Here is a 13,525-nt window from a genome sequence, read left to right as displayed (position 1 = left end):
ATGTGTTCAATGGTTTTTAAGTGCAATATCAACTTTTTAGATTTGTAAATAATTATGATATGGAATGAATCAACTCTTAGAAAAGATTCTGCCATTATCCTGGTTCATGTAGTCAGATGTCAGTATTTGTTTTATACGTACATTGAAATTAAATTATGTTTAATAACATTTTAAACTATACAATGCTTTGCGTCAGTGGATGTCTTCCTATTGCAATTTCTGTGTTTAATTCTGATTTAACATAATCACATACCATGACATAGATCTGACCCACAAATAATGAAAAAGTAATAGAGATTTGCCTCTTGATTTTTGTTAATGAATATTAACCCTTGTGTGGTTTTCATGTTTTTGTTATTAACCCAATGTTCGCAAGTCTGATGGACCCACAACATTATTGGATTTTTAAAACTAATCAGCCATAACAATTTCCGTAAAAAAATACTTTACTTAGATGTTGACTTATATCAATTACAAGAAATATAGACAGCATACATGGTTAATATTAGCCATTTACCTCAGCTAGATCACATTTATCAATTAAAGCACCATTTGTTTTTTGATAAAATGTGATTTTTGTAAACAAATCAATTACAATCAAGACTTGGGTGGAATAAATCATGTTTATCTTGAAGCTATACAAATGAAACAGGGTTTGCATCACTATTCATGTTTATTTCTTTGAACTGAACAAATTGGAAGGACACATTGTACTGTGTGTGTGTTTGTTGCAAATGTATTTCTTGCACTTGATGCATGTGTACTGTGTCTTCCTGTCCTTCTTGGGTCCACACACATCACAGCGCTTCTTCTTGTTGCTACCGGCTGTAATCTAGAATGATGAAAACACTTAGTTCAGGAATTTAACTAACATCTCACTCACTTATATAGTTACAGCAGGCCAAGGTAGGAGAGTCAGACACACACACATGCAACATCACTCACACTTACTTCCGGTATTGGAGTTTGTTCTGTGGGTCGGGCGGATGGGGCACCAGCATCCTCCTCCTGAATCCTCCTCACGATGGCTGCAGAAGCTGGGGTCCTTGGGATATGTTGCCTCTGGATTTGAGGTCTTATTAATGCTTTGACCAGCTTCTCGAGAAATAGCCGTCTCCTCTGGAGCAGCCCTCTGTTCCAATCTGGGTTCAACGCCATCCAGATAACAAACGCGTTGTACGAGACAAACGAGATGTCCAAGATGTTGAAGAATATCAGAAGTGGCCAGCGTAGGGTTCTTATTTTGCAGCTGTAGCCAGTCACCAGCTTGTCTAAATTGTCCACCCCTCCTTTTGTGGCATTATAATCCATTATAATCCATTCTGTTTTTTTGATGTTCCTGGCCACAGATTCTCCCATCCCTATGCAGTGTACGTCATGAGTACCACATTTTTGCCTTTGGCACATAGGACACGGGACGTGTCGGCCTTGAACACAAACTTAGAGGAATTGATAGGCCTGTTCCATCTATTCAACAGCTGAGGTGGGAGCTCTTTTTTATAAAAAAAATATGTACCCTTTTTCATGGTATCCAATTGGTCGTTACAGTCTTGTCCCATCGCTGCAACTCCCGTACGGACTCGGGAGAGGCGAAGGTCGAGAGCCGCGCGTCCTCCGAAACACAACCCGGCCAATCCACACTGCTTCTCGACGGTGCTTAACCTAGAATCCAGCTGCACCAGGAATCTTAACCTGGAATCCAGCCGCACCAATGTGTCAAGAAACACTGTACACCTGGCGACCGTGTCAGTGTGCATTGCACCCGGTCCCCCAAAGGAGTCGCTAGTGCGCGATGGGACAAGAACATCCCTGCCGGCCAAACTCTCCCCTAACCCGGACAACGCTGGGCCAATTGTGCACGGGTCTCCCGGTCGCCAGCTGCGACAGAGCCTGGACTCGAACCAGGATCTCTAGTGGCACAGCTAGCACTGTGATGCAGTGCCTTAGACCACCACTCCTCTCGGGAGGCTGTTCCTACATTCATCAGCTTCGTCTTAAGGAGTTCCTGTCCCAGCTTGAGCGAAGTGAAAAAGTTATTGCATGTGATGTTGTAGCCACGGAGTCCCTGTGTCACTTCCAGGACAACCCACATCCCTTGGTTCTTCTCAGGGGCTCCTCCATCTGGCTTCCCCGTATACACTTGTAAGTTCCACACATATGATGAAACAGTTTCACAGGCAGACCAGAATGTATGTACTGCCTGAAGGTGCTGCGGCCCCTAAATGGCATAAGCTGCTCATCAACAGTAACATTGGGCCCAGGGTTGTATAACAGGGGAAGGCAGTCCACTCACTTGTCCCACACTGTCCTGATTGCAGATAGATTGTCTCTCTGCCGCCGAGCTGGTCTGGTGTCTCGGTTATCAAAGCGGATAATCCTGGAAATAATGTGGAAGTTTTCCAGAGACATCCCTCCAAATTAGTGCAGTCCAGAATTATTTTCTATATGGTGTCTGGAATGAACGTGAGTTACCGCCATCCGCATCGGCCCTGGTTGCATCCTTATCACATTGGCAGCCATGCGGGGGTGCCTCATTTCTTGGGCAATTTTTTGACATCCATATTTCTCCTCCTGCAGGCTGCTGATGAGCTGGTTGCTGACATGCTGGTACTGGGGCTGGTTGCTGACAGGCTGGTCCTGGGGCTGGCTGAGGGTCAATCTCATCCTCCTCCAACTCACTGTCAGACTCTGAATTGACAAAGACACGATCCTCATTTTCTGAAAATTGTTCATCTTCCAAAGTGGAAGACATTCCTTCTACACTAGCTTCTCTCTCTGCAAAAATGATTTCTAAGGCCCTCATAGAGCAGCGATTATTTTTGCCATACTAATTGATTTTGTGAAGGAGCCACACATGCAAAGTTATTTATTTGTTGTGTCCCTCCCCCAATTTGCACCTGGGTGGGGTAGAGCGTGGCAAAAGACTTCATTTTTTACAATGTGTCAAAATAATGTATTGTAATACCATTGTGCAGGTTCCCGCAAGACATTGTGTAGTTTCACACACTACAAAGGGTAAAGAGTGCAAGAAAAGTAGGAGACAGGCAAGGAGACAGACAGGTTCTTGGTGCTGTGTTGAAACAGCAGGCCCAGGGAGGAGGAAGACAGAGTGAAGGCACACAGCAAACCTTTTTGTTTAAGTTTTACTTGTTTTCACCTACACACACACACACTTCTCCAACCTTATATTACCCTGGGATCCAGTGGACCCGAACACCACATATGTAATATAAATGTGTAGGTGGGTGCACAGTGTGCACTCAATGAAAATGTGTTCTTTTACATGTTTTTCAGAGAAAATGGGCCAAGGCCAATGAGTCTCAGGTTGAAAAAGTTATTAATAGTATAATTTTATTTTAGTAAACATTGAAAATGAGTCCCAAGGACCCACAACACCACACAAAGGCTAAATATCTTCAATAAAATATTGGTTAATGTCAATTTTATGTCTAGCTCACACAGGGCTGACTGCTTGTGAATATTGCCAGCAGACAGTTTTGTTTGTCTGCAAAATGGGGTTCAGGACTTGAGGCCAGTCTGCCCTCTAGTGGTGTGCTGTGACTTACTTCCAGTCTTTCCACGGAGTTGCATCATCTCAAGAGGAGCATTGTTCCCTCTGCTCTTGACAATTGTTAAACAGAATAAATCACTCAGTACATTCATAGAAAATGGTATAGTAACACTGTAACTGCACTCTGTATCAAAATATATACACTACCATTCAAAAGTTTGGGGTCACTTGGAAATGTCCTTGTTTTTGAAAGAAAAATATTTTTTTTGTCCATTAAAAAGTTACATCAAATTGACCAGAAATACAGTGTAGACATTGGTAATGTTGTAAATGACTATTGTAGCTGGAAACGGCTGATTTTTAATGGAATATCTACATAGGCGTACAGAGGCCCATTATTAGCAACCATCACTCCTGTGTTCCAACGGCAATTGTGTTAGCTAATCCAAGTTTATCATTTTAAAAGGCTAATTGATCATTAGAAATCCCTTTTGCAATTATGTTAGCACAGCTGAAAACTGTTGCCCTGATTAAAGAAGCAATAAAACTGGCCTTCTTTAGACTAGTTGAGTATCTGGAGCATCAGCATTTGTGGGTTTGATTACAGGCTCAAAATGGCCAGAAACAAATAACTTTCTTCTGAAACTCGTCAGTCTATTCTTGTTCTGAGAAATGATGGCTATTCCATGTGAGAAATTGGCAAGAAACTGAAGATCTCGTACAATGCTGTGTACTACTCCCTTCCCAGAAGCGCAAACTAGCTCTAACCAGAATAGAAAGAGTAGTGGGAGGCCACGCTGCACAACTGTGCAAAAGGTCAAGTACATTAGAGTGTCTAGTTTGAGAAACAGAGTCCTCAACTGGCAGCAACAAGTCCTCAACTGGCAGCTACATTAAATAGTACCCGCAAAACACCAGTCTCAACGTCAACAGATAAGAGGCGACTCCGGAATGCTGGCCCTCTAGTCAGAGTTGAAAAAAAAATACATATCTCAGACTGGCCAATAAAAGATTCAGATGGGCAAAAAAACACAGACACTGGACAGAGGAACTCTGCCTGGAAGGCATACTGGAGTCGCCTCTTCACTGCTGACCTTTACAATTACAATAGACTTCTAAATGTAATCATTTCCTTTTAACTGGGTAAACTTTGAATCAACAAAAACATGGGTGCACTCTCACCTTTGTTGAGAGATATGTTTATTTTTCATGGGTGAAGAACATGGTAAAGATGAAGATCTGTCAACTGTATCTGACCTGGCAGAACTCCAGTCCCTAAATGCACCTTGGGGTCATTCTCTTCCCAAGCCGTTTGGACAGACCAGTCTTCAAAATCCCCGTAAGCAAAAATGAATGATTCCTCTATTGAACGAATAAGAGTCTGTTCTTGGACAAGGATCAGATAATGGAGGAAATTGAAATGTATCCGTCCGTCCACATCCACAGATGCTCTCAACGTCTGGACAGATCAGGCAATGCTGTGATGATCGGAAGTAGCCTCAGTGACTTCACTCTCTCTATTGTTATGATTCCCTTGTACTCTATATTAGGTTTAACAGAGGATATTACTGAAAGGACAGCCATGTCAGTTAACGATAGCCACAAAAACAGCGATATATGCATATAAAGAGAATTATACACACCTGATTAATAAAACAACAAACACGGTCCATAACCTACACATAATGCTAAGCCGTTGCTAGACTGTGACTGAACTAATTTGAAATATCCCTCTTACGTTCGTTATTATTACATTAAACCATTGACTGTATGCATTAAACTCACAACACACTGTATTAGCTGTCTATATTTTGTTGATAGACAGCTAAATAGGACAATATTCCTTACTGGTAGCGGGTCTCTATAACAGATTCAGTTTTAAAGAATCTGGAAGATGATAAAATACAGCAGCCTACTTCCTAATGTTTTGGAGCCGTCCCGATGACGAAACCTTACCTGACGCAGGTGTATTGACAGCCGAGAGCTACACCCAACTGAAACCGACAGAGGGCGCCCTAAGTTCTAATATGTGTGTTTCAGTCACTGTTGTGGTCAATCAAAACACATGTACTAATAATATCTGTAGGTGACAGAGTCAATTGTCAAGACATGACTAGGAAGTGCATGTTTTTGTGGCTATAGTTTATTGTAAATGACGTGGCTGTCCTTTCAGTTTTATCCTCTGAAGAGCTCTTCCATACCAGTCCAGTCAAGCAATCAAGGACTATTACTGTGCGTAAACATGTATTTTCTTGGGAAATAAATTCACAGCCTGACTCTGACTCTTATGGTTTCACACAATGAGACCAATTACATCGGAGGAAATATTTATATCCATCCACATGGTTACAATCAAAACCACAGACTCAATTAGTAGTAATAGTACACACTGTTTCTCACAGACAGAATCTGACAAGACTCATGTGATTAGGCTTTTTTCCCAAGTCTTGTTGACAGACAGTATAACGAAATGGGGCATTCCTCAACACCATTTTACTCAAAGCATGCCATGTGAACTCAGAATAGTCATTCCTCAACACCATTTTACTCAAAGCATGCCATGTGAACTCAGAATAGTCATTCCTCAACACCATTTTACTCAAAGCATGCCATGTGAACTCAGAATAGTCATTCCTCAACACCATTTTACTCAAGGCATGCCATGTGAACTCAGAATAGGCATTCCTCAACACCATTTTACTCAAAGCATGCCATGTGAACTCAGAATAGTCATTCCTCAACACCATTTTACTCAAGGCATGCCATGTGAACTCAGAATAGGCATTCCTCAACACCATTTTACTCAAAGCATGCCATGTGAACTCAGAATAGTAATTGTAAAAGGAAGGACCTGGTGGCAAATATGTGACAGCAAGTTATTGCCAAAGCATTCATGCCAAAACCCACTGGGCTCACCAATCATTTCAACGTGGACGTTTGGGTAATATTTGGTTGAGGCGTTGATTAATGAGAGCTCAACCTTTATTCACCCATTCAAAAAGACAGCTAGACCTTTGTTGAATCCCCAATTTCAAGCAAATTCCAAAGAAAAACAATGTCCAATTTTTTGTTTAGTTGTCGTCTAAATGTGTTATCACTACACTTTCAACCATTTAAAAGCACAACAAAGTTCAGATGGGAATACAATGTCAGATATTTTGTATTTATACACAACATTATGTATTATCACTGTGCTTCATCTAATTGCACATCCAAATGACCTGGAATGCAGTTGAGATTACATTAAAAGTGCATTGTGTCAGTGATCAATGCTAGTCAAGATTCTGAACAGATTATTACAGCAACTGTGAAGTTCTCCACAGACCTACGACCTTTGCACGCTATCTTGAACATTCCTACTTTCTATGATTATGTAAGAAGACATTTATAATTACAGCAGGCTAATCTCAAAATGTGGCCATGGATGTGTTACCTTAAGGCTATTTACTGTTTTACAAAAATATTATTGAATTATGTTTGTTTGACAACCAATCTCAACATTTAAAGGATACAGTATGCTTAGATATAGTTTCATCTGAACAACTGGCTTAATCCTTATTCCTTAGCTTTGATTTTTGGTTTAGTTGCAGAAGTGAATCCATCATATCATTTGTCAACAAGTTAATTAGCCATCTTTTACTGTATTGCAAAAGTATTATTGAATTGTGTTTGCTTGTCAACCAATTCTAGTTTGATTCCAAATGAATAATTGATATGTTGTAGTCACGTCTCCATCTCAACCAATAATCAAAGTTAAAGAACAGGACTAAATCAAATCAAACTTTATTTAAAGTGTATTTAAAGGTTGGTTTGATTTATTTTAGTCCTATTCTTTAACTTAGATTTTTGGTTGAGATGGAGATGTGAATCCAACAAATCAGTTATTCATTTGTAGACAAACTGGAATTAAATATATGACTTATAAAGTATGTTTACATTTAATTGAAAACATTTATTTATTTATTGAACTATGGGACTCCCAATCACGGCCGTCTGTTAAACCTACACTTTGGAATGACTTCAATAGCAACAGAGAATATATTTAGTTATTAAGAGGTCTCTCAATAATCATTCTCACGTTAGCACATTAGTAGTAGTCAGTGACAAATATAAAAGCTAAGCACTGCTGGTTAAAAATCCTTGGATAGGAGACCAAACGAATCAAGGTTCAAGGTACATCAACTCTCTAGTAGGAGGTGCTGCTCAGCCTATTGTTTTTTAAAATGGTGGATATAACGTTGAAGATCTGGCGTTGTTTCAAAGGTACAAATGAAACGTATTTTAAACAAGGTGTGTGTCTATGTTGAAAATGAGTTACAGTGATGACATAATCTAGAAATGTCACCCTCATAACAGTTTGTGTTGATGACTTTTTTCAAATCCAATGTATTTTCCACATAGATTCTATCTCACAATACGTTGACAAATTACGTTGAAACAAAGTTGTTTTAACCAGTTTGTGCCCAGTGGGAAGTGATGCAAAACAGCAACATTCAAGAGGACAAGTTCTCTGAAATTCAGAGTTTTTTAATCCTAAAGTCTTCACTAAATTACCCTGAGGATCCCTGCTATAGTGAGGGCCCACACTATTACATTCAAATGAGATATCATTTCAAATGAAAAACCAATATGTAACAGTACTAATAATGCTGTTCAGTCGTGTGGTCAGGTGCCACAAAAAGGGACTTAGGAAAATGACTATTGGCTCAGAACAGGGCAGCACGACTGGCCCTTGGATGTACACAGAGAGCTAACATTAATAATATGCACGTCAATCTCTCTTGGCTCAAAGTGGAGGAGAGATTGACTTCATCACTACTTGTATTTGTGAGAGGTATTGACATGTTGAATGTACCGAGCTGTCTGTTTGAACTACTGGCACACTGCTCGGACACCCATGCATACCCCACAAGACATGCCACAAGAGGTCTCTTCACAGTCCCCAAGTCCAGAACAGACTATGGGTGGCACACAGTACTACATAGAGCCATGACTACATGGAACTCTATTCCACATCAAGTAACTGATGCAAGCAGTAAAATTAGATTTAAAAAACAGATCAAAATACACCTTATGGAACAGCGGGGACAGTGAAGCAACACAAACACTGGCACAGACACATGCATACACACACGATAACATACACACTATACACACAAGTACACATGGATTTTGTATTGTATATATGTGGTAGTGGTGGAGTAGGAGCCTGAGGGCACACAGTGTGTTGTGAAATCTGTGAATGTATTGTAATGTTTGAAATTTTTTATAGCTGCCTTAATTTTGCTGGACTCCATTAGCTGCTGCCAAGACAGATCCATAATAAATACAAATAAAAATGTGTCTGTCACTTTGGACTAGAGCACGTCTTCTACTGTCTATGCAGAACAAGAGCCGTGGTATGCCATGGGGTTATGCAAGTTACACTCGTCAATTGAATTAACTCAAAATGAATTATGAAGATGGGTAATTAAAGGCAGAGTATAAGTTATTAGTCCGCTCTGCACTGTTCTCAACGTGGGGATTTTTTTCAAACTCAACTGTTCAACATCAACATTTTACAGGTCTTGTATTGGTGCAGTAGTCTCCATCATGTGGTGATAAAACATGTTTTTCTCTTGTTATAACATGGCCCTCAGTCACATAGAGCCAATGGGGAGGGGGATTTTGAAGCTGATGAAATTTGCCATGTAATGTGCAAATGTTTACTAGGCCTAATGTCCACATGTCCATCAGAGCTACCGTATGTTACTCAACCAAAAACCATGGTAGGAACTGAAACGATCTATATATTTATTTGCACATTTAACCATTAAAGGTCTTCACTCATTCATACAGGCAAAAATACAGGTAACTGCCAAAATAAAGGAAACACTAACATAAAGTGTCTTAGTAGGGCGTTGGGTCACCATGATCCCCCAGGGCTGCCACAACAGCTTCAATGCACCTTGGCATAGATTCTACAAGTGTCTGGAACTCTATTGGAGGGATGTGACACCATTCGTCACAAGAAATGTCATAATTTGGTATTTTGTTGATGGTGGTGGAAAACACTGTCTCAGGCACCACTCCAGAATCTCCCATAAGTTTCAATTGGGTTGAGATCTGATGACTGAGACACACACACACACACACACACACACACACACACACACACACACACACACACACACACACACACACACACACACACACACACACACACACACACACACACACACACACACACACCCTCCTTTAACACCCTATACTCCTTTGAGACCCCTCTTTCAAAGTCACTAAAATCTCTTCTTCTAGCCATGGTAGCTGAAATAATGGGCAGCTGGGAATTGTTATACGTGACCCTAAGCATGATGGGATGTTTTAATTGCTTAACTAACTCACCTGTGTGGAAGCACCTGCTTTTAATATATTTTGTATCTTTCATTTTCTCAAGTGTTTCCTTAATTTTGGCAGTTACTCTACCTATATTTTATCATATCAGAGGGAGTCAACCCAAATCCACCTTAGTTGTCCTAATCTGGTTCATGGAAAATCTGTTAAATGTTTAGTATTCATTATACGATTAAGATGTTTTTCATTAAATCACCATTAACCACTAAATCACCATTAACAATGCATTATTTCTCTTTCGTTTGCTAAACAAATACTACAGTGGATTTATTCATTTCTTGACTTTTTCCCTTTGCAATTCCTTCCTAAATCACATGACAAGAGCAAATCTCAAATCTGTCTCGATGTAGAGATAAAGCATGGAAATGGAGGGATGTAACTAATTTGATCTTTCTCTGCCTCAGCTTTCTCACATTTACAGATGGGAAGTACATTTCCATCTACTGCACCATCAGATATCTCTCCCGTAAAGACATGGGCAGTTATATCACATGGACACAAAAAAGTACACATAAACATGTTCTTGATTTTCTGAGTTGACTATTTTTCCGTTGAGGAATGCATGCAGTATTTCTGGAAAGCACATTTCTTAGACTAACACCATTTTGTGCAGCTCTGTCTGTCTTTGTGGGCACAGAGGGCATTATTGTTGACATGGTCCATGAAGGACTTTCGGATTCATCAGCATTTCAGGTGGAGACTGGAGATGCCGGAAAGTATACATAACATTGATTTTATAATTAAATGGCAGACGGAAGGGGTCCTGTCCTATATGATACCGATGGAAAAAGCTCAAATATGCATGATTTAGGATCTCATGATGTTTAGTTTCCAATGGTGTTGTCATGTTTATGGATGGAAGTTGTTTGTACAAGGGTATAGGTATGTGTCTGTGTATATAGGCTATGTTTGTGTGTTTTGTAGGCTACAGATGTCATTTGATGCCTAGATGTCTGGGAACCTTAGGTTTGTTGTTTACGGTGTGCTTACTGGAGCCGATGCCTAAATATCACCCCTCGACCTATTGTGTGGCCTTTCTCTGAGCCATGAGCATCTTCTCACAGGATTCTTCTACACACTTCAACTTTTTTAAAGGAGGTTTTCTGGAACTGATCTAGGTAACATCGTATGCTGCTGGATGGCTCTAAAGACACATACACCTTGCATAGCGGCATACAGTATTTCTTCTCCACATACTACATAGTGACAATGAGGGCAATCCCATAGTCATTATCTTCAGCACCAAACCAGTGTCTACATATTTTACCTATATTTAACTAGGCAAATCAGTTAAGAACAAAATCTTATTTTCAATCACTGCCTCAGAACAGTGGGTTAACTGCCTTGTTCAGGGGCAGAACAACAGATTTTTACATTGTCAGCTCGGGGATTTGATCTTGCAACCTTTCGGTTACTAGTCCAACGCTCTGCCGTCCCAGTTAGCCTGGCGTGTTTCTATGCGTTATGTGTCCTCCGAAACATGACACGGCTAACCGTGCTCCTCAACACCCGCCAGCTTAAACCATAAGCCAGCCGCACCAATGTGTCGGAGGAAACACCATTCAACTGGCGACCGGGGTCAGCCTGCAGGCACCTGGCCTGACACAAGGAGCCACTAGAGCATGATGAGCCAAGTAAAGCCCCACCGCCAAACCCTCCCCTAACCCGGACGACGCTGGGCCAGTTGTCCTATGGGACTCCTAGCCACGGCCGGTTGTGGCACAGCTCTGGGGGTAGAACTTTTTAACGTTATATTATTTTCTACAAAATAATGGAAATGCGCCGTTTTCACATATGTAGACACTAGTATGGTGCTGGAGATAATGAATATGAGGTTGAAAAGTGGCAGAGTGGCCCTTTAATGCTGGGTTTCTAACATTATGAAATATTGTATGGTGCTTTTCAGGAGCATGAGATCCACAAAGAAGATTAGGTATAGCCTGATTATTTTGAATGGGTACAGGATGAATGGGGATACAGAATGTTCTTGTTTCTCTTGGCCCAGCATTGATTCTGGTTTGGAGTTGTTGTTTGATCCTGTGCCAAAAGCTAATGCAGTATCATCTAACAGCTCTAAAAAAAAGGTCTGAAGAAGACTGGCAGTAATGTATATGCAACTGTCTTGAAGTGACCAAGCCATCGAGTTGGAAACATGGAATTCATTAGAATCTAACCAATACAGTATAATAATTAGGTGGGTGTATATATTTGTTCTATTTCAAACATGTACAAGTGTGTAGTACAAGTCGGAAGTTTACATACACTTAGGTTGGAGTCTTTAAAACGCTTTTTTCAACCACTCACTGTATCACAATTCCAGTGTGTCAGAAGTTTACATACACTAAGTTGACTGTGCCTTTAAACAGCTTGGAAGATTCCAGAAAATGATGTCATGGCTTTAGAAGCTTCTGATAGGCTAACTGACATAATTTGAGTCAATTGGAGGTGTACCCATGGATGTATTTCAAGGCCTACCTTCAAGCTCAGTGCCTCTTTGCTTGACATCATGGGAAAATCAAAAGAAATCAGCCAAGACCTCAGAAAACAATTGTAGACCTCCACAAGTCTGGGTCATCCTTGGGAGCAATTTCTAAACGCCTGAAAGTACCACGTTCATCTGTACAAACAATAGTACGCAAGTATAAACACCATGGGACCACGCAGCCGTCATACCGTTCAGGAAGGAGACGCGTTCTGTCTCCTAGAGATGAATGTACTTTGGTGCGAAAAGTGCAAATCAATTCCAGAACAACAGCAAAGGACCTTGTGAAGATGCTGGAGGAAACAGGTACAAAAGTATTTATATCCACAGTAAAACGAGTCCAATATCGACATAACCTGAAAGGCCACTCAGCAAGGAAGAAGTCACTGCTCCGAAACCGCCATAAAAAGGCGAGACTATGGTTTGCAACTGCACATGGGGACAAAGATGGTACTTTTTGTAGAATTGTCCTCTGGTCTGATGAAACAAGAATATAACTGTTTGGCCATAATGACCATCGTTATGTTTGGAGGAAAAAGGGGGAGGCTTGCAAGCCGAAGAACACTATCCCAACCGTGAAGCAGCATCATGTTGTGGGGGTGCTTTGCTACAGGAGGGACTGGTGCACTTCACAAAATAGATGGCATCATGAGGGAGGAAAATGATGTGGATATATTGAAGCAACATCTCAAGACATCAGTTAGGAAGTTAAAGCTTGGTTGCAAATGGGTCTTCCAAATGGACATTGACCACAAGCATACTTCCAAAGTTGTGGCAAAATGGTTTAAAGACAACACAGTCAAGGTATTGGAGTGGCCATCACAAGGCCCTGACCTCAATCCTATAGAAAAATTGTGGGCAGAACTGAAAAAGCGTGTGCGAGCAAGGAGGCCTACAAACCTGACTCAGTTACATCATCTCAGTCAGGAGGAATGGGCCAAAATTCACCCAACTTATTGTGGGAAGCTTGTGGAAGGATACCCGAAACGTTTGACCCAAGCTAAACAATTTAAAGGCAATGCTACCAAATACTAATTGAGTGTATGTAAACTTCTGACCCACTGGGAATGTGATGAAAGAAATAAAAGCTGAAATAAATAATTCTCTCAACTATTATTCTGACATTTCCCATTCTTAAA

This window comes from Oncorhynchus clarkii, chromosome 25, assembly GCF_045791955.1.
Source record: "Oncorhynchus clarkii lewisi isolate Uvic-CL-2024 chromosome 25, UVic_Ocla_1.0, whole genome shotgun sequence".
NCBI classification, from domain to species: Eukaryota; Metazoa; Chordata; class Actinopteri; order Salmoniformes; family Salmonidae; genus Oncorhynchus; species Oncorhynchus clarkii.
Note: the sequence above shows the minus strand (reverse complement) of the source record.